This window comes from Epinephelus fuscoguttatus, linkage group LG22, assembly GCF_011397635.1.
Source record: "Epinephelus fuscoguttatus linkage group LG22, E.fuscoguttatus.final_Chr_v1".
Lineage (NCBI taxonomy): Eukaryota > Metazoa > Chordata > Actinopteri > Perciformes > Serranidae > Epinephelus > Epinephelus fuscoguttatus.
In genome coordinates, this window is record NC_064773.1 from 11,941,289 (window position 1) to 11,965,510 (window position 24,222).

The 24,222-nt window shown below is 41.4% G+C and overlaps 1 protein-coding gene across 3 annotated transcripts in view; it reads left to right on the plus strand.

Annotated features, from left to right (window-relative positions):
• Positions 1 to 24,222, plus strand: part of anks1b (ankyrin repeat and sterile alpha motif domain containing 1B) — a 346,827-nt gene that overhangs the window by 22,489 nt on the left and 300,116 nt on the right. The window lies entirely within an intron of this gene.

Below are 24,222 nucleotides of genomic sequence, written 5' to 3' on the forward strand. Positions count from 1 at the left end.
TCCTCATCTGTTATGTAGAACTAAAAATCATTTTAAGGATATTAAGTAGAAGGGAACAAATGGAACAAGACGTAAATTTTAACTTTAGTTTTTTTCACCATAACCCTACCATTTTGACCATCCTTTTATATACACCAGTTGCATATTTATGGTTTTATTTCAGCCCGTCCTCTAAAAATAATACCTACATATAATCATTTTCATAAGAAATAGGGAAATGGGAAATGTAATGACACCTGGATTGTGTTTGGTTTGAAATAAAGTATCTGCAGCACAAAATGTTCCTGCTGAACACACCTGTAAAATGTTCACTGTCAGTGTATTTCATTGGTCTTCACTCCAATATCTTCTCCTGGCAATTCAGGCATGATTAAGGTACCTACTTTATGTTCAAGTAAAAAAAAAATCCCAGTGTGAATCAGTTTATTTTCATTGTGAATTAGAAAATGGCTGGTGAGCCATCTGGCACTTTGTTGGGCTTCTTAGAACGTCTTTAGCACAACCAAGACAGCCAAAATACATGAACTGAAAACGCACGGATATAGCAACACATTCTCACTCCGACCTCGTCACATATGATGTTTGGTCGTGGATTTTTTGTGTCCATATACGACGTGAAAGGTACCCTGGGTGCATTGGTTTGATATTCTGGGACACCGTGTCAAGTTCTGCCTGTTACATGCATTGTCTTCTTTCATTATACACTTCATTTTCACAGGAAATTTACAGTTTACATACAGTCTCTTTCAAAATAAATGCACCACGTCGGTACAACCCCACGAATTGACATTTCTTATTCCTCCAACAACCAATGCACGTGCTTGGGTTTAGGCAACAATAGCACGTGGTTAGGTTTGGGAAAAACGAACAAGGTTTGGCTTTAGAATCTTACGGAATGCAAACACCGCTCTCCTGGGTAGAAGTTTGCTGGACCCACCTGCCCTATTTAGACTTTCGCTGCCATAACTTTTGTCCTTGTCCCGCCGCGTTTTCCCTTGGCGCCTATCACGCCAACGTTAAAGGACGGCTTTTTTCGTCAGTGTCTGATGCCACAAGTCACTGCCCAAGCGTTGGGCGACTTGAGCGATTTGACAACTTCGGAGTGAGAGCGCCTACACCTGTATTCTGTGAATATGGGATAACATCATGGTTATGTTATTGGTGTGGTAGCGACTTGTCAATGGACGGCACCTACCTGTTACTCAAAGCCTATCACACCCTTAATTATGAATAACATTAAGCCTTAGTAAAATTTAGATAGGTGAGTAATATAAAAATTCAGTTGTTATAAATGGGGAAATTAGCCGTAGAGACCAAAACCATCTTTGTACCAGGCTGTAAACATGTTTACTTCCGCTGTAAAGTTGGGCATTTTAACACTGGGGGTCTATGGGTATTGACTCGCTTTTAGAGCCAGCCTCAAGTGGCCATTAGAGGAACTGCACTTGGCGTTAATATGGTTATGTTTGCATGCTAGTTGCATTAACACAGGTAACTTTAAACAACTGCCGGTATAAAGTTTCACATATTAAGAGGGAGTGGAGGACTCAAGCAAGTAACAGGAAATGTGTTTGTGTGTTGTTAATATGGCCGTCGCCAATTTAGGAGCAATTGAATCACCTTATAAAGTTGTTTTCATGATGAGCAACATTTGGCACTTCTGCGTTGGCTTCATCTTTTCAGCTCTGCAGGTAGCAACCATATAAATTATTCCCATTCTTTTTTATGGTTGCCACTTGCTCACAATTAATGACTCCTGTTAAGTATGCGGCTGCTATACTTCCTGGATTGGAATTAATGTCGCCCATGAATGTGAACTAGGCCACCAATGCACAAAAAATGTATTAGTCAAAGCAAATTAGCAGTGTATGACCAGATAGGAAGTTTTTTATGTTCTCAGCAGATATTTGTCTCTTTTATTGACCATTTATCTTGGCGAGTACAAAACAATCATTAATGCAAATCCCTCATAAGGACTTTATTTCCCTCCCCCCCTTGTCCCTCCTTCTCTGTTTCTGACTCACTCTCAGTATAACAGGGAGACACTGGAGCTCTGCTGAGTAAGCACTCCTGAATCTTGAACTAGTGAATACAGCAGAGCCCCCCTGCAGACTTCAACCTACGCACGAACCCTTTGTGTGTGTGTGATTATGTGTGTGTGGCTTTCTGTCTACGCCCGCCTGTCTTTCCTCATGTCCTCCGGTGTCTCTCTTTCTTCTTGTCTCTTTGTTCTTTGCCTGTCTGCCCGCTTGTATCACTTTATTGTTGGTCCCTGCATTCTTCTTCCTCGCTTCTTTGTCCATATCTGGCAGCATGTGTTTGTGTGTCTGTCTGCTCCCTGTCTGTCTTTCTGGCATCTCCACACAGCCAAAATGATTTTTATAGCTTCTCCCCTGTGTCTCCACCCCCACACCCCCCCATTTTTCTCTCTCTTTTTTTTTTGAAGTGGATGAGTAAATGAATCTCTTTGTCTTGCACTGTAGTGTAACCCGCTAATCAGGCCATTCACTGATTACACACTTCACGCTAATCACGTATGCGTGTGTCTGACTGTGTGCATGTGCAACGCCTTTGTGATGGTGTACATGTTTGTGCGTCTGGTGTAACAGCAAGGGGCATTTGTTGACACTAAGCCTTCTCCACGGTGTCATTGTTTGGTGCAAAAATGCAAAATGCGACACACCGAATCCGGAAAATGATGTATTTACAGCGAGTTCTTGCTGTGCTTTGTGTTACCTGCATGGCTGTGTCTGTAAATGTGTGTATTAAATTGTGTGTGTGTAGAAAATGAAAGAGAGGTAGAGGAGAGAGATGGGAGGGATGAGGAGGAGGAGGAGGAAGAGGAAGGATGCGAGAGGGGTGGAGGGGCGTAGAGGGGAAAACCAATTATCGTCCTGATAACAGGCAGGCTATGGATTTTATACCAGGCCTCTTCTGCAGCTCTTCCATCCTGCGTCTGTCTCTCGCTCTCTGTCTATTTCTGTCTCTCCTTTGCCGTAGTAAATTTAAATTCCAATTCAAGGGAGCTTTATTGACATGACAGAAAATCCAAGTGTTGAAAACGGTATAGATTCTTTGATATATTGTGTTGTTTCTGGCTCAGAGTGTGTGTGTGTGTGTGGTCTGATTAACTACAGAAGATGGCCTGTTGAAATGTGTCAGACAACAGAGACTGACATTTCGTCAATATGCCCCCGTCTCTTTGTGTGTGCGTGTGTGTGTGAGAGAGAGTCACTGTGACCGGCAGGCAGTCACATTATCTAACCTGCATTGTCATGTTGGCCTTCTGCATTCAGGCGTTTTGTGTCCTTGACAGTTTGTATCGCAGTTTACAGCCTCTCAACGAGGGAAAGAGTTTTTCCTTTTGTGTCAAATATCAATCAGAAATGTTGCTGTCTGTGTTTATAATCCATCGATTAACTGTCACAGCATTAGACTATTTGTAGTTGTGGCAACAATCACCAACAGTAGCAAAGCTGGCACCATAAAGGTCCAGACACACCAAACCAACATCAAAGACAACTGGTGACAAAGGCTGACTGTTGCGTTGCCTCATGTTACCTGTATCCTGGCCAAAAAGTTGCACTTGAACACAAAAAGTGCCCAACTTTGACAGTGAGCTATGTATCCGTGCTAACAAGGTATTTAAAAAGAATCATAAAGAATGTGGTGACAGAGACATGTGCTTGTTTTTCTTGAGAGGCTGCTATGTTTGAATAGTTGCTGTTTTATTGTGGATTTTTGCATTACATGTTGTATTTGTTGCATATTAAATGTGTTTTGCTACCTTGGCCATGTGTCTTGTGAAAGAGAATTTAAATCTGGATGAGACTTCCTGGCTAAATAGAGGTTAAATAAAAATGTATTTCCTATGTAGAACAAAAATCACAAATGTGAGATGGTGAACTGCAACCTGTTAAAGATCTCGGATATAGTTGTTAATTGAGCCTATTTATAATCATTTATATCATTTTGGATTGGCATAAATGTGTGTGACAACATGTCATCTCATCATCATTGCTGTCACAGATGTGACATATGCCACCAAATTAAACAAGTGACATGCTACGCTAATTTTATTTGAAAGCATCTCAGCACTCACACAACATCTGGAACAAACAGTGCCCAGTGTTTGTCATTTACATATGCAAAACTCAGTCTAATAATAAATGGAGGATGAAGATGAAGGGAGAAACAAAGTAAGCCATCAGAAAAGAAAAGATGAGATATCAATTGAATACTGGTTTTGGAATAAACATGTCTAGGGGGCAGGTTAGCATATGTCCCACAACAGGACATGCTAATTTAAAAATAAGGCTTAGTATTGCCACTTTATCTTGAGCAGACTTCCTCCAACCATAAAAGCAGTTTATTAGCTAAAGAGACTTTATTTAACACGTTATCTACGTTTAGCCTACTGATGTGGCTATACTGTTATCAGTGTAAGTGTCATCGGGTCTTCCAGCAACAAGGGTGTTTATGTCCTATCTATACATTATTCCATGGGCTATAAGTATTCAAGAGTTGTCTAAGAAGGCTAATTCCATATTAGGGTGCTTTCAGACCTAGAGTTGTCTTGCTTTGGTCTGAATCAGGGACTAAGTTTTGTTACTAAAGTGCATAATTGCCTAGAGTTGGTTCATGTTCTCAAGGCAGCCTTTACAAGCGGACCAGATCAAATGCCTTGTGCGAGAAAGCTGCTCTGGATTGGGAAATCCAGGAAGTAAACAAAACGGTGAAAAAGAGTACATTTGCAAGATAAATGTGACACTTTTTAATGTCACAATGGAGGGACAACTACGCAGGTTGATTTTAGCGCTGCTCATCATGGACTATATTGCTGTCTGCAACTGGTAAAAATGGCATGTTTAACAGCTGTGGTTAACACAGTTTTGGCATGGATATGTGTTAATTTATGATTTAGATTAATTCGTGTTCTTTCTTTTGGCTCGTTTCTGCCCATTCCTCTATCGTCCCATCTTTACAGCTGAGTCACTGTCCTCTCTCTTTTCCTACTTGTCTCTTGCTCCATCTGTCCCCTGGGCCGACTGCTTTTAGACTTTCATAAACTCTTTAAAAGGCTCTTTCTCAAACACACACTTGACCTCAGTGCTCTTTGATAGTGTCTCCCTGCTCTGGACACACACATCTATCTGCACACACCCACATTTGCACTCTGCAGTGTTCACACACTTAACTTGAAGCAGCCTTAATGCGCCCGCATCAGTTCAAATGTATCAGGGTGAATGTCAGTGATATTTCAGTCTGTTGAGCATCTAAAGAACCTGAGAGACAGAGAGGCGAAGATCTGTCGGCCCTTTCATCTGTTTCAAAATGTTATCGTACTGCTCTCCATCCCTTCATCGAGTTGTCTGTCTGTCATCCACCTCTGTAATAATAAACAAATCATACTGCAGTCGAGTTTAGAGCACAGTGGGATCTTACAGTTAAACAAACTCAGTATTTTAGGTTGCAGATATTATGATTTAAGATTCAGCAGTGTCAACAGCGTGAAATATACATTGATGTTGTGTTTACACCTGCAGATGGATGACAAATTAAAGAGAAAAAGTAATGAGAGCCACCATATGCCTGAACAGCTTCAGTGCTGTATGATATTGATTGCACAAGTTTCTGTAACTCTACTGGAGGGATGAGCACCGCTCTTACTTTTTATGTTACCTCATTTGGTGTTTTGATGATGGTGGCGGAGAGTACGTTGGTTCGAAATCTTTCATTGGCGCTCAGTTAGGTTAGGGTCTGGTGACTGTGAAGGCCATTTTAAGGGCTTCTCTGGGTTGTAGGTTGTAGTATCTCAGCTGCAGGGCATGATGCTTTTCAATGAAATATGGCCAGGAGACTTTGTACAACCTAGTGATTGTAATACCATTCAAATTAGGGTTATAAGGCTCTATCATACTTCTGGTGCAAAGTGGCATGGCAGACACTAAATCACAACAGCCATTGCTCGTGTCAGTCTGACACAGTTGTCATTTTCATGGCCAGTGCCCACGTTGTGTAAGTAGCAAATGTTCTTGTAGATCTGAGTCGAGCGCATTGTTGTTGTATAGCTATTTTTAGGCGAGAGAAAGTGATTGCACCATTGACCAACAAAAACCTAGCCTGCTAAGATCATCCTGTAGACATGAGCTCCATGACTCCACGTTAATAGAGATGTGTGGATTTACACATAAAGAGCAGTGTTACCTGATTATTTCAGAGGCTAAAAGTTTCGCTCTGTTTTCTTTGTCAAGTTTATAACTACAGTTTTTAATTCGCTGCCTAAATGTTTCACAGAATTTGCTGCAGTGACATCACTGCTCTAACTGCATTACTCTCAGCAGAAATCCATTTATTATGAATTAAGGGGCTGAGTCCAACCCCTTAGCCCCTTGGGCCTTACTTTGGGCCCAGATTTTATGCCATTTAACCAGCAAAATTGGAGTTAGACACACCCTAGATAGATTGCACCATGCGCTATAGATTGTTTAAATATGGCCTCTTATCTAAGAAATATAAACTCTTCAATTTTTTATACAGTTAAAATGTATAAGGTCTTTTCATCCTTCAATCTAGCTTTATTGTTTTTGGCTGCTGCAGCAATAAACTTCAACTTCAGAACAGTAAGCAAAGCAAACTCCCCAAGCCTCACCATTAAATCAATTCCACTGCTGAAGATAAGCGGCCTGCTGATGATGAGCCGTGAAGTCAGTGTCACCATGACGGCTGCCTGCACTGTAGGCCAACACATCTCTTGCTAGTTGGGTGTTCTCTCCATATTTCTGAGCTGAAATAATACTCAACAGTTTCACATATTTATTAAATTATGTGTTTCATCTGATTACAAAGCAAATGCAGAGTATTTACCCAGACCCAAACTGAAGGCATTTGCATTTGTGTTACTGATCTCATTTATTGGGACTTGTCCTTTAATTTGTCTGCTGTCTGCATGTGTGTTTTTTTCCGTGGGATTTATTGGAATTATCCCAGATCTCACTGTCACGTGTTAAAGTAATCATGAAGGCAGATGAGAATCTGCTTGTGCGTTGATTGGATTGGAAATTATTTGTCAACTACTGCAGGATATTGGAATGTTTAATATGATCAATTTTAGATTAATCTCACTTATTTTTTTCCAATTTTGTTTTTGTCTTAAGTCTTAAAGCTTTATATACTCTTCATGTCACATGCAGAAGTGTACTGTGTACTTAAGCATCATGTAGCACTGTCGACAGCGCACTGTCGCTCTGTACTTGGCTTTGTACTAACTGGGAATGATGGAAGCGGCTGACAGATGCCAGTCAGACTGTGACTTTGGAGCAGAACTGTCACGTTCAAACATCACAAGTGTTGAACATATTAATATCAATATTTTGCTTCTTGAGACATTGCGACAGCTGTCCACATTTTTACTTTGATGTGCTTTACATTGTGAAACAGCTGGTACTGTCTGAATCAGCATAGCTTCATGTTGTAATTTCCGCCAGTATGAACACACTGCAAACCCCAGATAGAGTTTGATAATTACATGCAATTTTTTGGGGTGAAATTCCAGCTGCACCTGAAACCTGAGTACCTGAGCTGCTAATTTAAACACTTTCAATAACTGCTTCATTTGAATCCTAATTTTAAAACAGAATTATTTGCCTGGATGACTTTGGCTGTGGTATTTCACCAGAACAAAAGGCTCAACTCCTGTTGATACACTGCTGAGTGATCTAACCAGAGAGATGATATTTTTACATGAATGAGGTTGTGTGTGTTTGTGTCTTTGTTTGGATGCCTGAAGAGGAGATGTTTCTGAGAGTGTGTATCGCTTACGGTTATGTTTGTGTGTGTGTTTTTCTCTCCAGTGCTCTGTGTGTGAACTCAAGACAGTCCCCAGTGTCTGACTGGGCTGTAAATAGCTATGGGAAAGCCAGAGAGAACACACACACACACACACACACACACACACACACACACACACACACACACACACACACACACCCATTCACACTCTTTTTGGATGTTTTCAACATCCAGAGATTTGGCTTCAGAGTAAAGCTCTCTTTCTCCCTGTCCTTTTATTCTCTCCCACACCAGTTTGGGTCTTTTCTCCTCTCACACGAAAGAATCAAAGTTTTCTGATTTCTTACGAGGTGTTTTTCTCTGAGAATGTCTGTATGTTTTGGCGTGTAGATCATTTTCACATGAGCTGCTCTCTTTGTGTGTTTTTCAGAATTGCTTTTCTTGTCATGAGAGTGTATGTGTTTTGTTGCAGTGGTTTCTTTTCTTTACACTGCATTTTTTCAAACACATCAAACTATGGAAAAACAGCAATGAATATTCAAATCCCTATATTAAAGGGCAGCTCCATTATTATTTGATTATTATTTTTATTTAATCATTCTGTAGCTTCCCAGTCGTGCTTCCACCAAAGCCTTTTTTCTAAGCTGAAATGCCAGGTGCTCCTCAGGACACGCCCAGCTGGGAGCTTTTGAAAGTGCTTTGGATTTGCAGCGTTTTTCAACTGAGATGCTTTGGTTGCATCTGGTTGCTATGATTCGGAATATCTGTCGAAAGAAACATGTTGGCACAAGATAGAGTACTAGCTTTGGGTGAAGGGAATGCTTAAGCATGCAGGTAGAGAGGATGGATCCGCCAGTCTGTGTGGGTGCATGGAAGCAAACATATACTGTACAGTAGCCTGTATGGACAGATTTGTCCTCCATTGTTGTTCAGCACTTGTACATGCAAGATGTGACAGTTTGTCTTTGCAGTATTTGTCCCGCAACTATTACAAGAGGAAAACCATGTTACACAAAATATTAGTATTTTTTTAGGGCTGCACCGATTGTGAAATTCTGAGCCGATACCAATACCGATGTTTAAAATAACAATAGCTGATACCATTGTTTTTCTTGTTTAGTTTGTATTTGTTGGTCTTTATTTCCCCTTCATTACTGTATAAAAACCCCAACTGTTTTAAGACATTCAGCTCTTCATTATACCACCTTTGAATGAGCACAAATTTAATTATACATGTTTATGAAACAACCTTTAATATGCGTCATAAAGCTTTGCTTCAAAACCCTTTTTACGATATATAATATACCATAATTTCCTCTCAGATATCTGTTTTATATTGCTGTGAAGACATCAAAAATTTCTCTTTCAAACAACTGTATTTATTAAAGTTTCTCACCAAAAACTACACTTTACAGGATTACATTTGTACATATCATGAGAAAACTAAAATTCACCTTCGCCCAACACTAATTTTTACTGAATACAGCTTGAACGCATCATAATGTATCTCACTGTAACCTTTGTCAGCAGTTAGTTCTGGCCACCGCCTACCAACAGCTAACGTCAACTAGCTCTCCTCCTGCTGATTTCAACATGGATTTTTGTTCATTAAGTAACATTATCAGAAGAAACAGTTGGATGTGTCCCATGGCAGGCATGTTGGTAGTTTACTGCGTCCTCTCGTCCCGTTAGCGCCCCAAGGAAGATCTCTGTTCATCCCAAACATGTTTTTCATTGTCCCCCGGATGACAGTACGTTGTAAGTCCTGAGACGTGCTTTTAACCTGTGCAAATGTGACACAATTGGGAAAACATTGGCGCCTGCCATTGGTGAATGACACCTCATTTACTTGGTCGATCTCAGTCAACAAGGGGAGTATTGGCTGATACAGATGTGCAGCAGATTAATTTGTGCATCCCTTGTATTTTTGCACTTTGAAGGGTGTCTGTGTGAAATTCAGAGAGGGGGTAGACTTCATTTTCTGCTCAGGACGCCATAACTCCACTGTATCTTTACATAGCAAATATTGTTTTGCTGCTATATTTATCCTCTGAATGTCTCATACCGATCCTTTAAAACATGTCTAGAGGGGGACTTTTAGTAATGTTGTATCATTAGCAGCCTCGTACTCTTTGTTTTTCTCAGAACAAACACCTACTGAACTAACATGGTGAGCCTGACCTGATTGTTTCCACATTTAGCTCGACTTGTTCTTAAAAATGTTCAAGAAACACAGTCGGCATCTTGATATTCAGCAGAATAAGCTCCCTGCGTATCACAAAATAACACTTCTTACAGGCAAATTCTTGAAATAAGTTGAAATGAAATGGAACCAGTTGAACTTATCTCAGCCCCACTGGGAGTTTAAGCCTCAGCATGATATGAAATGACTTGTTAGGGGGGAGAGTACGTTTGTTCCGCAGAAACAGCTGATATTCATATATGGAGGGGAAGGAACACAAAGTGTAGAGGGAGAGAGAGAGATGTGGCGTAGCTGATAGATGAATGGAGCGATGGCAGAATCATTCTGGCGATGCTCCCTCAGTTGCTCTTTTTCTGTCTCTCATTTCTAAACTAAAATCTGAACCTCAGATTGCTGGTTCCCAGGCCGCTTAGACAGCCGTCGCAGACATCCTGATAGTGACTGGCATGCAGGCCATTTTCACAAATGAATGGAGCTTTCACAAATGATCTGTCATTCCTTCTCTCCATCTCATCTCCCCATGCTCCTCTTGGTATGATGCCGTGCCTCTGCACCCAGCTCGGACACACACGCATTTTAGAAACACACACCCGCAACTACGCACGTCCCAACTGTCATCTGCCAACCCGGCTCAGCACGAGCAGTCAGCCTAGATCTCCGTGCTCTGCTTCCTGAGGTGTGTTAGCTGGATGAGGGGAGTGTCTGACCGTCTGTTACTGTCATGGAGGACACTGGCTGGGGCACGACTGGGCACCGGCAGGTCCCAGCGGGCGTCACCCTGCCTGCTCCTGACCAAAGACTCACTGCAGGGATGCTCACGTGTCACAGACAGGCCTGTTTGGTACGTTGATACTGTTGACCATGTGTCCCTTTTGTATACCGTAAACTGTGCATCAGTGGCATGATTAAAAGCATTAAATATATAATGAAGATGTCATAGTACCTCACATGCTGCTGGTCACAGTTCAAGTCAACTAACACCATTCATTTGCAACCCACGTAGCCAATCTGTAATAAATTATCAAATTAAAAGTGTTCCTCCTCCTTTAAGGTCCAGACACACCAAACTGACATCAAAGAACTAGTGGTAAGGAACGCCGAGCGCTGCGTTGCCTTATGTCGCCTGTGTCTCGGCCAAAAAGCTGCACATGAACACATTGCAAAGACAACAGCTGACGGCCAAGCAGCATGTCCGTTTTGCACCTGCGTGAGAGGAAATAACTCTCTATACCAGCAGATGGTTGTTGTCTGTTGTTGTCATTCAATAAACAGAAACTGGAAGACTGTCATGATGCTAGTTAGCAAGTTAGCACATTAACAACACAATCCAATGTAGAACAATAACACAAACCATCATGAAATGCTTCTGCTAAAGAGCTCAATGGCTGAAGCAAAATAACAAGTTTGTTTTGATCTCACTCTCTCTTGACTTTAGTTGTTTACTTTCCTCACTTCCGTTTCCTCTTCTTGTACGCTGAGCTAAACTGCCAGTCAGAGTAACTTCATTCACCAACAGGCTCCGCTGTCACCAACACCTATCTGGGCTGAATTGCCCCAAAAAAAAGGCTGACGAGGGCCAAACATTGCAGGACCCACCGCACCACCTAGGGTGGCATGACACTCACCAATGGCCCTACATTGACTGACAGCTGACCGTTGGCTTGGTGTGTCAGGTGCATTACATAATAGAAATGGGGGAGCATTTCTCTGCACTACGACTGTCTCCGTACAATCTATATTTATAGTCCTCAGCATCCTTGCCAATCTTGAGACCTCAAAAAAAGTGAGGATTTCAAAGCCAAAGTGGCGGGTCTCTGGTTCTTTCCCCAGAAAAACTGGAGTTTCAGAGAGCTTATTTCCTAATTTCCTTACACTGCAACAGCATTTTATGTTAGGTACTTTTAATTATCAGGAAAATGCAAATTAATTGCTTTAATATGGTCATCAGTTTCAAAAAAGCCAAATACTTATTAACAGCAGGGCAAGACTACGCAAAATTCGACCAATCTTCTGAAACTCTGAGAGCCAGTCAAAATAACGTTGCTATCTTATAATCTTAATGTTTGCCTTTAAGACCACATCAAAACTATATACCGACCCCAATTGAAGCATGTGTTCCAGTACTAAAGATACATTTTACTTCAGCATCAAACCTCTCTCTTCACTTAACAAGATCTGTGTCCAGCAGTGGAAAGCTGTGCCAGTGTTTACTCTCGTTTTGCTTCTTTTTAGCGTGTTTCAGTTCTTTTCTTTGCTGCCTGATGTGCTGACCGTGTTGCTAACTGGTAGCTGTAGCTCTGTATCCTTGTCCTCTCATGTTGGATTGAGGACAGACTGGATGTTACAGTGACTCACCACCGTCTCTTAGAAGTGGTATTACATGACAGTATGGAGCGAGGCTAGCTGGCTAGCTGCTAATTTCAGTAACTATATGTGCAACACAAAAGACGTCTTTGGCATAATGTCAAAACTATTACTTCTTTACATTAAGTTGATAACCTTAGTTTATTTTCTAAATGTTTTACACAGAAATTCTGGTCCTATCTTACGCATTGTACCTTAAAGTCATGGTGCTCGTGCTGTTTCATTTAAGCTAACAACAGCGTAAAGCAGTGGCAATTTTAGTCAGCAAACAGCCTGACCTATCTACACTTGGTCCATTTATGGTGCCAAATTCTAATGTTTTTTTTTTTTAAGTCTCTTCTCAGATAGTTTGGTGTCAACATGGCTCACTAGTTTTCTACTTTTTGCGGTAGCGTCAAGAAAAACAAGCCAAGATAGGACAACAAGACATGCAATGGATCAGACAGTCAATGTATTTCAGAAACATCTCTCGCCGAAATATGATACAAGGTGTGTTGTGCTTATACGATTAATTTTTTTTTTTGCTTTTGAACAGCAGTTTGAATTTTGAGTAAAAAGAAACCGCCCTAGTATGTGATTTGCATGCATGTCATGGCCTTTTACTTTAGAGTATTTTCCATACAGGCCATGTAGCACTAGCCTCCTGTAAATTTGTATTTCTACCTGTAACACCAACCCAAAAATTTTACAAGGACTTAGAGATTTAGTAATTCTTCCATGTATATGTGACCCATGAGTCATTCTTTTCTGATTACAGCATGCACCGCTGACTGCTGTGTGCTATGGTTGCATAATTCACTTGTTTTAATTGGGAAAGTGGCTGCTTATGATTCATAATAATGATAATTCACAAAACTGTTAAATGCAGTTGTTACACTCACAGCACTGTGTGACAGAATGGCGATGCAAGAAAACAGACTGACAAGCAGAGGTGATAATTTATATGTTATGTTCTATGAGCCATATGCTGATATATAGTATTAGAATATAGATTTTATTCATATTAATCACTCCTATGAATACTGAAAGTACATTAGACTTAGTTATATGACCTCAGAATGCACCATAGTCTAGATATTATATTACTGGGACATATTACTGAACTTTAAATGGCATTTGTAGCATGCAAGCTGTAGAAAAAACAAAAGAGGAATGTCCTCCAAAACCTTTCTGAGGACATTTGAGAGCTAAATTGGCATTATTAATAATTTTTATAGACTTTGGAACGGCTTACCTGAGGCGGTCAGGTCTCGCTGCAGTGTCAGATTTTAAATGTCTTTCAACAGTTAAGACTCTTACGTGATGATTTGCATGAATTGGCTTTACTTTCCTCTGTTGGGGTTAAGCTTCAACTTGCTTTTATTGTTAATAATCTGTATTTTTTCTTATAGATAAGTTGTTTTTGTGATACCTGATGCAAGACTTGGTGGCATACAGATGTCTGTACATCTGTAGGTGCATGTTTTGGAGCTCTTTGGCCTGCCCTGATCGATGCACTTGAACGCCCCTCCCAGTTTAGCAGAGTACAGTGGCTGCTCAGAGGTCACGACCTTCCTAATGAGCATCTAATTTGTTGACGCAGTTCCTCAGACTGTGATGTCACGACAGCAGGCAGGCAGTCGTTTGGCTCTGCTTGCTCTCCCTCCCCGAGGCTATGAGTTAGCATATTTAACTGTGTGTGTATGTGTGTGTGAATGCCCAGGAGGTGTTTCTGTCTCAGCAGTTATGTTTTAGCATGGGAGCTTTAAGACATGAAGCATGGTAGTTGGCACCGATCCCCATATAAAGATTATATTGAATATGTAGTATGTGCGTGTCATGTCTCTGAGGCTGCAGATATCCATACCTACTGCCTTTGTGACTGCTTAAAGCATGCGAGGATTAGGGCTGCCAACTCCCATTCAAGTTTACTTTTTGGATTAAAGCTAGGGTAGGTGTTTTTTTGTGAAAAGGCAACAAATCCCTGCCAGAAATTGAAAATAGACCCTCTACCTGCAGCTCTCCTCTGTCTGTCCTTAGTCCCTTCCACCAGACAAGCACCTGCATATGCACGTGCTTCATACAGTGACCTGTGCAAGTACTAGTCATTCATTTCGATCAATCCCGATCCTGATTGTGCTCTGATGTCGTTATATAGCAGCAGTCCCATAAAAATAACTTTCCTTTTTTCATTGCAAACTTGTGGGACTGTAAAGCCCTGTGAGATGACACACTGTGACTTGAGGCTTGAGCGAGCTGACGATGGCATACTACATAAAATCCCCGTTTCCACTGAGCAGTACGGTACAGTTCAGTTCAGTATGCTTAAAAGTTGTTGATGGTACCAATGGAAGCGTTCTGTACCGTCCCCATTTTTGGTCCCCCCTCTGTTGGGGTACCTAGCACACAGATCTGTTACTAAAAGGTGGAGCTGTGAACACTGCAGTCTGTTGATTGGTCAGTAGAGGACGGTCACTCTGCTCAGGGCTGAGTTGTGGCTGGTTTTGAGGCTCATGAAACCACTGTTCATACTGTGGAGAGTTTTATTAGTAAACTGTAACTGGAGTCGGAGAAAAAATAACTTAATTCACTGGGCCGACTGCCGGCGACTTTTAAGGTGGAACGTAAACTTGTAATGTTACTCAGTGCATGAGTGCGTTTGAATCCGAATGGAGAGCCGGAGCTAGCTGGGAGCGACAAGCCGCAGCATGACTGGAGGGACGCACAGCCAGTTAGCCTCTGCTAGTCTCTGAGCTAGCCCCGGCTCTCCGTTTGGATTCAACCGGAGCACTGAGCCCTGGTTTGTTATTCAGGTTAAAGTGGGCAGAAACAGCGGGTTTATCGGGCAGCTGAGTGAAGCTGAGTGAAGTGGAGCCTGCGGAGGAAACACCGGGACTGTCTGAATGTAATAGTCCATGGAGGTGCTGCGGTGCTCGGCTGCACAGGTAGGTAACACCTTGGCTGTCAGGATGTACCACTCTGTCACTCTGCTCTCTATCACGCAGGCGCAGAACATACGTGCCACTTGGCCGTCGGATGTAGTCCGTGTAGTGTGTTCAAATGCAACTGACACAGGGCGACTAGAGGCGACGTAGACGACGCAACAGTTGGCTTTCGTCGTCGCTAGTTCTTTGATGGTGGTTTGGTGTGTCCGCACCTTAAGGGTAATGTTTGCAGTGGAAATGCTAAGGTCTAGATACCATGTCTGAAGGATTACTTTTGGTTTGAAAGGTACCATACTAAAAGTGCTTGGTGGAAACAGGGCTAAAGATGAGCTTGAATTAGCCATAGCCCCGAACCTTTGGCTCCAGGTAGCAGAAGGCTAAGCTATTAGCAGCATTTTCTCTTCATCTCAGAAACGCTCCATCAATAATTACGTGACTTATTTTGTTTACTATTAGACTCTTCTTATTGAAAAGTCTGTCTTCTCTGATTTTTTGCAGTGTAGACGGTTGTTGCCAATGCTGTAATAGAAACTTTCTCTGCATGATTCTCCGCCATTGAATCAGCCTTTCACTAAAGGGACGTGCACACACATCTGCATTTGTAGAACAGCCAGTAGGAACACCCTATTGCGGAAATGCCCTATCATTGGCCAAAGTCTCCTGGCATGGGATAGATTTCTAAAGCCTGAACATAAAAGCCAAGAGGAAGTGCAGAAATGTAGTTTCCTCTCAGAACACTTGAATTACAATGTGCTCAAAATTTATTATGGGATTTTTGCCCAGTGATGTCAAAAAAACATCCTGCCTTCGCCAGCTTTAACTGTGCTGTCTGTGAAATGTGACATATTCAAATTGCTTTTCTTTTCACTGTCATGTAAGACAAAGAATGGCAGATTCGAGAAGTTTAAGCCATCAAATGTTTCGCATTTTGCTTGAAAAATGATGAATCGATCATCAAAAGTAGTGGCTGACTGATTGTTTGTCAATCTGCTAAACCAGTCGCTCCCAACCTGGGGATAAGACAGAAAGACACACATTTCTCTTACACAAAATTACCTTTTCATCTTTTAAATTTTGCTCACTTCCACTTCCTTGGGTCCATAAAATCACTGAAATGAAACAATCTCAGAATCTCTTTGGCTGAACTTTCTACTAATAATATCCACAGTAAGACCAGAATGTGTTACTGGGTGTTGAAAGTAGGTTTTGCTTCCTTTGAGTCTTACAGGCCAAAAAAGTTTGGAACCACTGGAGTAATCATTTCAACCATAGAAAAGAAGCAAATGTAAAGTTTGTGAGCAAGGCTTTGAGGTTACTCATATTTAAACCCTTCTTTGTAGAGCTATCATGTATGATTAACATTGATTTTAATTAAAATGTCAAGTGGCATCTCATTCCAAGGTCACAGTTTTCTCTTAATTGCTGGTAGATGATCAAACTGCTTTTAATTCATAAATGAAGGAGCTTTTAAATTAGACTGCGTGGCATTTTCTTTGGGAGTTGTGTTTATCAAACAGAACCTGCGCCACGATTCCTTATGACTTTTAGTCCTCTAAGCATCAATTCATTTGATCTCCCTCTCTAAGAGGCTGTATTTAATGAGACTGAGGTCTTATATTAGTCAGACCTTTCTCGCGTGTTTGTTTTAGCACTCCGGGAGAGCAGGAGGAAAATCTGGCAGAGCTTTAAAATAAGCTTGAACTCCAGAGAGAGTTTTTATTTGTACCTGCACCCATAGTTCAGGTTAGCATTCAGAACAAACACCCAGTAATTGATTTGGGAAACACAGGGTGACATTTGAGGTCAAAATTAAAGGTTGAAGGGAAGATTTGCAGTGAGACATCAGTAAAAAGGCTTTTTTATCCAACCTGATTGTGCTCCTCAAAGCTAAGGTTTAGGTGTAGCTCTGTAGTCAAAAGGTATAAAAACCACTGTGATACAGCAAAACCGAAAGCCTCCAATCCTTCAGAGTTCTCCCACAATCCAAAGGGCTCTCCCTCTCTCCTCCTACTGTGGCAATGGCCATGTGGGAGTCAAGTCACTGCTTAGCTCAGGATTTTATTGATCGGTTATGGAGGAGTCCTCTCTGGCAGCTTCCCTTGTTGCCTATGAATCATCAAGGTAACTGCGTGGTGCAGCACCGGCCTGCCTGGCACTGTAATGCATCAAAAAGACTGTACAGGAAGGTGTGCTGATGGTACACGGAGCTTTCCTTCACATAACCTCCTGCCCTCTCTCCTTTTTTTAAACCATTACTGTAACGCTGAGCGTGAATAATCACTCTGCTGGCCGGCAACTCAACACTCTCGTTAATTTCACTGACAAAAGAATTGATTACAACTGTAATTTCAGGATTCACACCAGCAATATTTTACCTTGCGGACGACTTGAACAGGCAATTCATGCGCTGCAGATAAAACGAATAGCGCCTTGAATGGATTTATATTTGACTAATTGCACAAAAGAGCCGCTTGCATGAAAGAGCAGCGATGGGGAAACAGAGAGATTTTTTAAAAGGATACAAAAGTCAGGAAGGGAGGCAGTATTGTGACGGATTGTTTTTTACACTGGTGATAACGGTGGAGGGAGCGCTTTGTTCTTTGGTTTGCCATTCTCCTCCTCTCGACTAGTGGTTGCTGTTAGCAGACGTTCACTCCCAACATGAGATCATCTGCAGCAGCGCTCATAAAAGTCCAATTTTATGCTGCAAAGCAGAAATTGTGAACTGCTGCTATCATCTGGAAGCCAGCATGCAGCGTGGTGTGTTGCATGCTGTCTACTAATGGAAAATAAAGTTCAACCAACATTTAGGACTATGACATGTACTGTAGAAATAGAGAATGGTCTAAAAGCCTATTTTTTTTTTCTTTTTTTTATACATATGTTTACCTCTTTATATTAAACTTTGGCCACATTTGATATGATGATATGAACATCCAACATTGTAACATTACACATATGACAGAAAATAAGGGTAAGCACAATAGGTCACCTTTAATTTGATGTTAAAATTGCTTACAAGTGCCATGTGAAGTTTTTAAGCAAACAAAAGTTGCATATATGTTTAGTGTTACCCTCCAAAATTGAGTATACAGTATATCCTTGAGATCTAACAGATGTGTTGAATGCATTTCCTTGTTGCTTTAAGTATTTCATATACAGCATTGTTTACAATTTACATGTTTACTCACTGCCAGTCTCAAATAGCGCAAGATAAACAAGACAGGCGCCAACTCATAGACAAACTCCACAGGGAGCGACTCTAAGCTGCGTATAAGATAATTAGGATGTTGGTTTCATGTGCGTGCAGCGTCACCATGTATACACTCAAGTCACTCCGAGCTGACTGACTCATAAAGATCTTAGGAATTTGTTATGTTTGGTAGTAACATCCCAGCGTGTTTCTCTGTGCCGCGTTACTCCCCGTCTCTCCCGCCTTCTCGCTCCCTGTCACTTTGTCATCCGTGGCCCTCACACATCTGCCTGGTTGCGATAATAGCTACCCCTCTCAACAAGAAGCAAGGGAGGGCAGCAGAACGCCGAGGGGCCTCTGTAACACACACACAAACACACACACACACACACACACACACACACTTGCTGCACCAGCCACACAACCTCAATTAAATTACAAACCGTGTTCCCCCGGCCTGATGATCGCGGGATCGGTAAATGTTTGCCTGCTCAATGAAAGCTTGGTTGCTGCCCGGAGATGCCGAGTTAGTTAGCATGCAGGATGCTTATGGAAGGCTGAACAGACGAGTGGAGGAAAGAAAAGACAAAGAGGATGACAGGAGAAGAGGAGGAAGAGGGAGAGAAAAAGTGCAGTACGAGCCACCACTTTGACAGCATAGCATCACAGCCCAACACCAGTCTTTTGCTGTCTCTTTTCTAAAACACATGCACATTTTGAGGGAGGTCAGTAATCAGAGACACCTATGTTTTGTTTTTTTTATGCACACTCACTGGAGACCACCAAGGCTAAAATCATAGTGAGACTCTGCAAAAAATGTCCATTTTTGACCAGTAGTAATCATTTAGGGCCATTAGTCGATGAGTCACCCGCATTATTACGATATTAATTTAATCATTAAATGATATATTTTGAACGGGGCAACACAATGGTTTGAGTTGAAGGTGTGAGAAAGAATAATATCAGTAACATTGTTAACACTGTGCTACATTACAGAGAAATACAAAACCGTACTAATGAACCTTCATTAATATAGGCCTATATTTTATCTACAAGTGCACGTCACAAACTGAGCGAGCCGCCTGTTAATGACACTGTCGGCTGTGGTGTAAAGAGACAGTTCCTGATCAAGTAGAATGGTTATAGACAAGGCCATGTGACTATCATATAACCATGTTTAACCATGTTTAAAGGTTTTATAATACTGAGTGAGTGTGTTAAAAAATTGATATACACGGCAAAGTATGCATAATATAAGCTCACATTGTATCCATATACTAAAGCACATACGTACTCAAGTGTAACCTATTATGCTTTGTGAAATAATAATACACACACACATTCAAATGTCTGTATTATCCAGTGCACATTAAAGGTTCATATTGTATGATAACACATAAAGGCACAAGGGGCTGCATAAAGAAAGTCCCTAAAATTCACATGTTTTTTTTAAAAATAAAGTGAAAGTGAATCCGGAGCTAAGGGTGGGAAATTTGGGGAACTCCAGGCTCAAAGCGAAAGTATTACACCATTAAAAATGGGCCTGCTCATGATTGGATAAAAAGAAAAAGGTATCCACCAATAGAATTGGGTTAAAATGGGATGGATTGGCAAAAAGAGGTGGAGACACTGCCCAGTCTCCACCAGCATAAAAGCAGGTGCATTGAGAGGTGGTTTTCAGTCCAGCTCTGGGGCTTGACTCGATGAGTTGTATGTGTTAAGCTTGTGAACACATTAAACTCGATTGCATCGGACTCTGCCTGTCTCTAGTGTTTTCTTGATGCTGATTAGTTGATTCCAAGGTACCAGCCTGACTTCTGAGGACATTTGAGTAGCATTGTTGAGGACAAGGTCGGGAGCCTACAGGCCCACTTCCAGGCACCGATTTTTGCATCTTCACGGCAAAGCAGTAATGATTGTGCTAAGTGGCTAATGGGCATGTAGTTGCTTCCATGTTTCAGATGATACATCATGTTTGTAGTCGACCAATGAAGATGAGTTGTTATTAACTAGCCTGTGGAATAACTGCAGGTACCAGCCCTGGAAATTAGGGGCCGTACACATGCTGGAATATCAGATATGTCTCAGCAACTGTTGTTGAATTGACATGACATTAGGTACAGATATTTATGTTCCCCTCAAGATGAACTTTCGATTGTGTTCTTGGCAATGATTTTAGCTCTCAGGTCTCTCTTGAAAAGAGATCTTAATCTCAGTGAGACTGCCTGATTAAATAAGATAAGATAAAAAATGTTATAGTGTAGGAATTGCTCCAATAACTGTACTGTGTTAAAATAGATCTGAAGAAATCAAAACCTGTCCTTTGAGAAAAAGGCTTCATGTTGCATTGAACCATTTAGAACAGACACTTTTTGCAGTGTGTAAAATTTGTAAGCGATACCATCCATCTTTGCCGCTTAGCGTCCCTGTGGGTCTTGCTGAGTCACATATTCCAGGTCGTCTGAGTGTTTGAGAGAGGACGCCTGTGAATGAGCATGCATTCATACCTTTGTGATCCTGTGTGTGTGTGTGTGCATCTGTATGTGTGTCTTGTTTTGTGTGCTTTCTCGTTCTTTTTAATGGAAAGGTCTTTGGCGTCAGCTGCGATTTCCTGGCCCGATCTAAACCAGGCAAACTAGACAGGCTGTTCTGTCTGCTCTGTGTCTCCCGGACAACCACTGGGGGTGAAACTGAGGGGTCAGAGGGATAGAGCGACACAGGGAGAGGGCTGTGTGTGTGTGTTGCTGTCCCGAGGATGTTTTGCTGCTGATTCAGAAGCCCAATATAGAAAAGAACACCCATGCTTTTTGTGTTTGTTGCTGCACGTGTGGCTTGTTTTGCTCAATTTCTAGGGGCAGGCAGTGTCAATCGGTTGGTGGGATACTTTGAATTCATAGTGAAATATTTCGAGAACTACTGAATGTGTTGTTGGAAAATTTGGTAAAGACCCTCATGGTCCCCAGAGAATGAAAACTAATGACTCTGGTGATCCCTGGACTCTCTTATTTAGTGCTGCTATGAGGTCAAAATTCCCATTAGCCTCAAATGAACTGTAAGATTAAAGGATAAAGCTGGTGGTGATACTGTATATTTTTATCCGTGTCAACAAATCCCATCAAAAGACAAAACAAACAATGCATTAGTCCTTCTCTCTACTTTATGATTTCCTTACCATATCTGTGGCTCTCCGCTCCATACCCATTTGTTCCTACTGCAGACATTATTCTAATAAAAGCAGGTCATGAATTTATTGTTTCATATTTTAAAAAGCTAAAGAATTTCCTAAAACAGCTGGGCACTGTAGTTTTTGGCAAACGTTACTCCAACACGAGTTACAAGTGCATTTGTCGGGGACTATTTTCAGCTGTGGAATAATACACATTTGTCGTCCTAGTTTGTATTTCCAGCAGCGGGACATATGTTTGTGGGGCTGGCTCAAAATAAACTACAGTGTGTGTGTTCATGGTAATGCCCAGTGCAACACTGTGGCTCATTGATGTGTCTTTAACAGTTGCTGCACAACAGTGTAGCTCTAGGTCACAGAGGAATCACATATATCAGGCTTTGGCTACACAGACAAAACCTGTTGGTGAGATAGATTCATTGTTGATTTTGGTCCTTTCATGGGATTTGTTGACACATTAAAATATTTAATATCAGGCTTATCCTTAAATGCTAATGTAGCAGCTGGACATGCTCAAATTAGCATGACTGGACTGTAACATGACTAAATTGGGACTGTAATCAAGTTATTGTGCTAATGTTAGCATTCAGCACAAAGCTGAATCTGAGTACAGCTGAGGCAACAACATAGCTTTTGCTTTGACACTAAGGATGTCAACAGTTAGCATTGTTAACTGTTGGCTTTGTTAACACAGTTAGAGCCATTAGCAATGTCAGCTTGGCTAGTGTTGCTAACATAGTTAATGCTGAAGGGTTTTGCAGCTCAAAATGAAGCCACTTACTCAGTTGGGCTTCCTTGCGGGAGAGTGGACAGTGGCCACTGTGTTTCCAGGTAGCGGGACGGTGTTAGTAGTGTAACTGCAAATGAGAGGTGTCTCTAGCTAGCTCCCCCCAGCCACAGGTGGTGCACAGTGGAAAGCAGCCAAGGCTAGCTAAACTTTGGAGGCCGCACGATAGGCATTATGTTCCTGCATTTTAACGCAGCCAGCCGGCTGTCTGTCAGCAAAGCAAATGGAAAATAAGATAAAAGGCAAAACATTTAAATCAAAAAACATTAAAAATTTCCCCAACTCCAAATGGATAGCGCTTTAAAATGTGGCGTTAAAGCTCACTGAGTCAAATGAGCGCCTGACTGAAAGGTCATAACTCTTGTATTTCATGTAATTTTTTTCTTTTCTAAGTATTTACCAGCTAAAGCAGAAAGAGAAAGACTTTCACATAAACATAGTTACTGAGAATAACAGCAGAAAGAAATTAAAATGAGGTGAAATTAGATAACTGGGTGTTTTTTACTGCATCCAGGTGTTGAATTACATAAGCCTGCCTGCTTGGGACAATGACACAGCAGTTTTGTGTATTCGTGTGTGTCTTTATGTACAGTGTGTGTGTCCACTGGATACAGTAGGTAGCCTGAAGCTGTAAAGCTGAGCCATGCAAACCCTTTCTCTTTCTCTAACACACACAGACATTCCCTCAGACTTCTCTGCACCCGCTCAGATTTTTTCAGTGCGGCACATAACACGTTTCCATCCCATCTTACTTTATTACTGTAAGTCAAGAGGAATCCAACACATGCTGTGGAGGTTTAGCCAGCAGGGCCATGTGCAGCAGATGTAAGTGTATCATATGATATCGAGAACGCTCTCAGTACCACACGGACCTTCCTTCGACATGACACACTGATGTGGGTTTGTCTAGGTCAGGGTTAAATTATACTGAGCTGTTAATGCACTCAGGTCAGAGCTGTTTACACAGCGTCTACAAGTTTTGACTCAGCATGCATCTCAAATCCCAACACGCTCATGTTCATGTCATCAGTACTGGAGAGCTGCTGTGCTGCGGAGTCTCGCCAGTTCTGAAAAACAATTACACGCTGACTCATCGCTTGATCTAGTGGCCTGCCAGTGTAAATGCTTCAAAGTTTTTGGCTTGCCGCCTGTGCTATTTACTGTAATTGAGATTTAAGATGCTGTTGAATTAGATCATTATGAGCTGATTCGCTGTCTCTCAAACACACACAGCCAGGAGGGAAACAGTTGGAGAGTGGATTAGAAAAATCAATAATGCAAAAATTGAATTATAAAGATACCATTTGCGGTGCAGATATACTGTCATTGCAGAGTTTAATTTTTCTATATACTCTTAATAAACTGGCCAATTTGGAGCATAATCGTTATCATTTGTCCATTCAATTTTTATTCTAGGAAGCTGTTCTCGGCTGTCTTTTGGCTTAGTGGATTTTGTTTAATGTTAACCGTCGTGATATGTGTTCTCCTCCTCTATCCTTTAAACCCCATATTATGTTCTTGCTCTCTCCACTATCTGCAGTGGCAACTATGGTATGGTTAAGTTTAGGGAAAGGTTGCGATTATGACAAATAAACTATGCTAAACTAAGGTTAGGGTTAGGAAACAAAAACCCCAAACACTTAGATTATGTTTAGGTATGGTTAAAGGAACAGTTAGACAATTTGGTGCTTTCTTGATGAGAAGATTGATACTTCTCTCTGAGAGTGGCACCAATCTTCTCATCTTACACTTGGCAAGCATATTTTCCTAAATCAT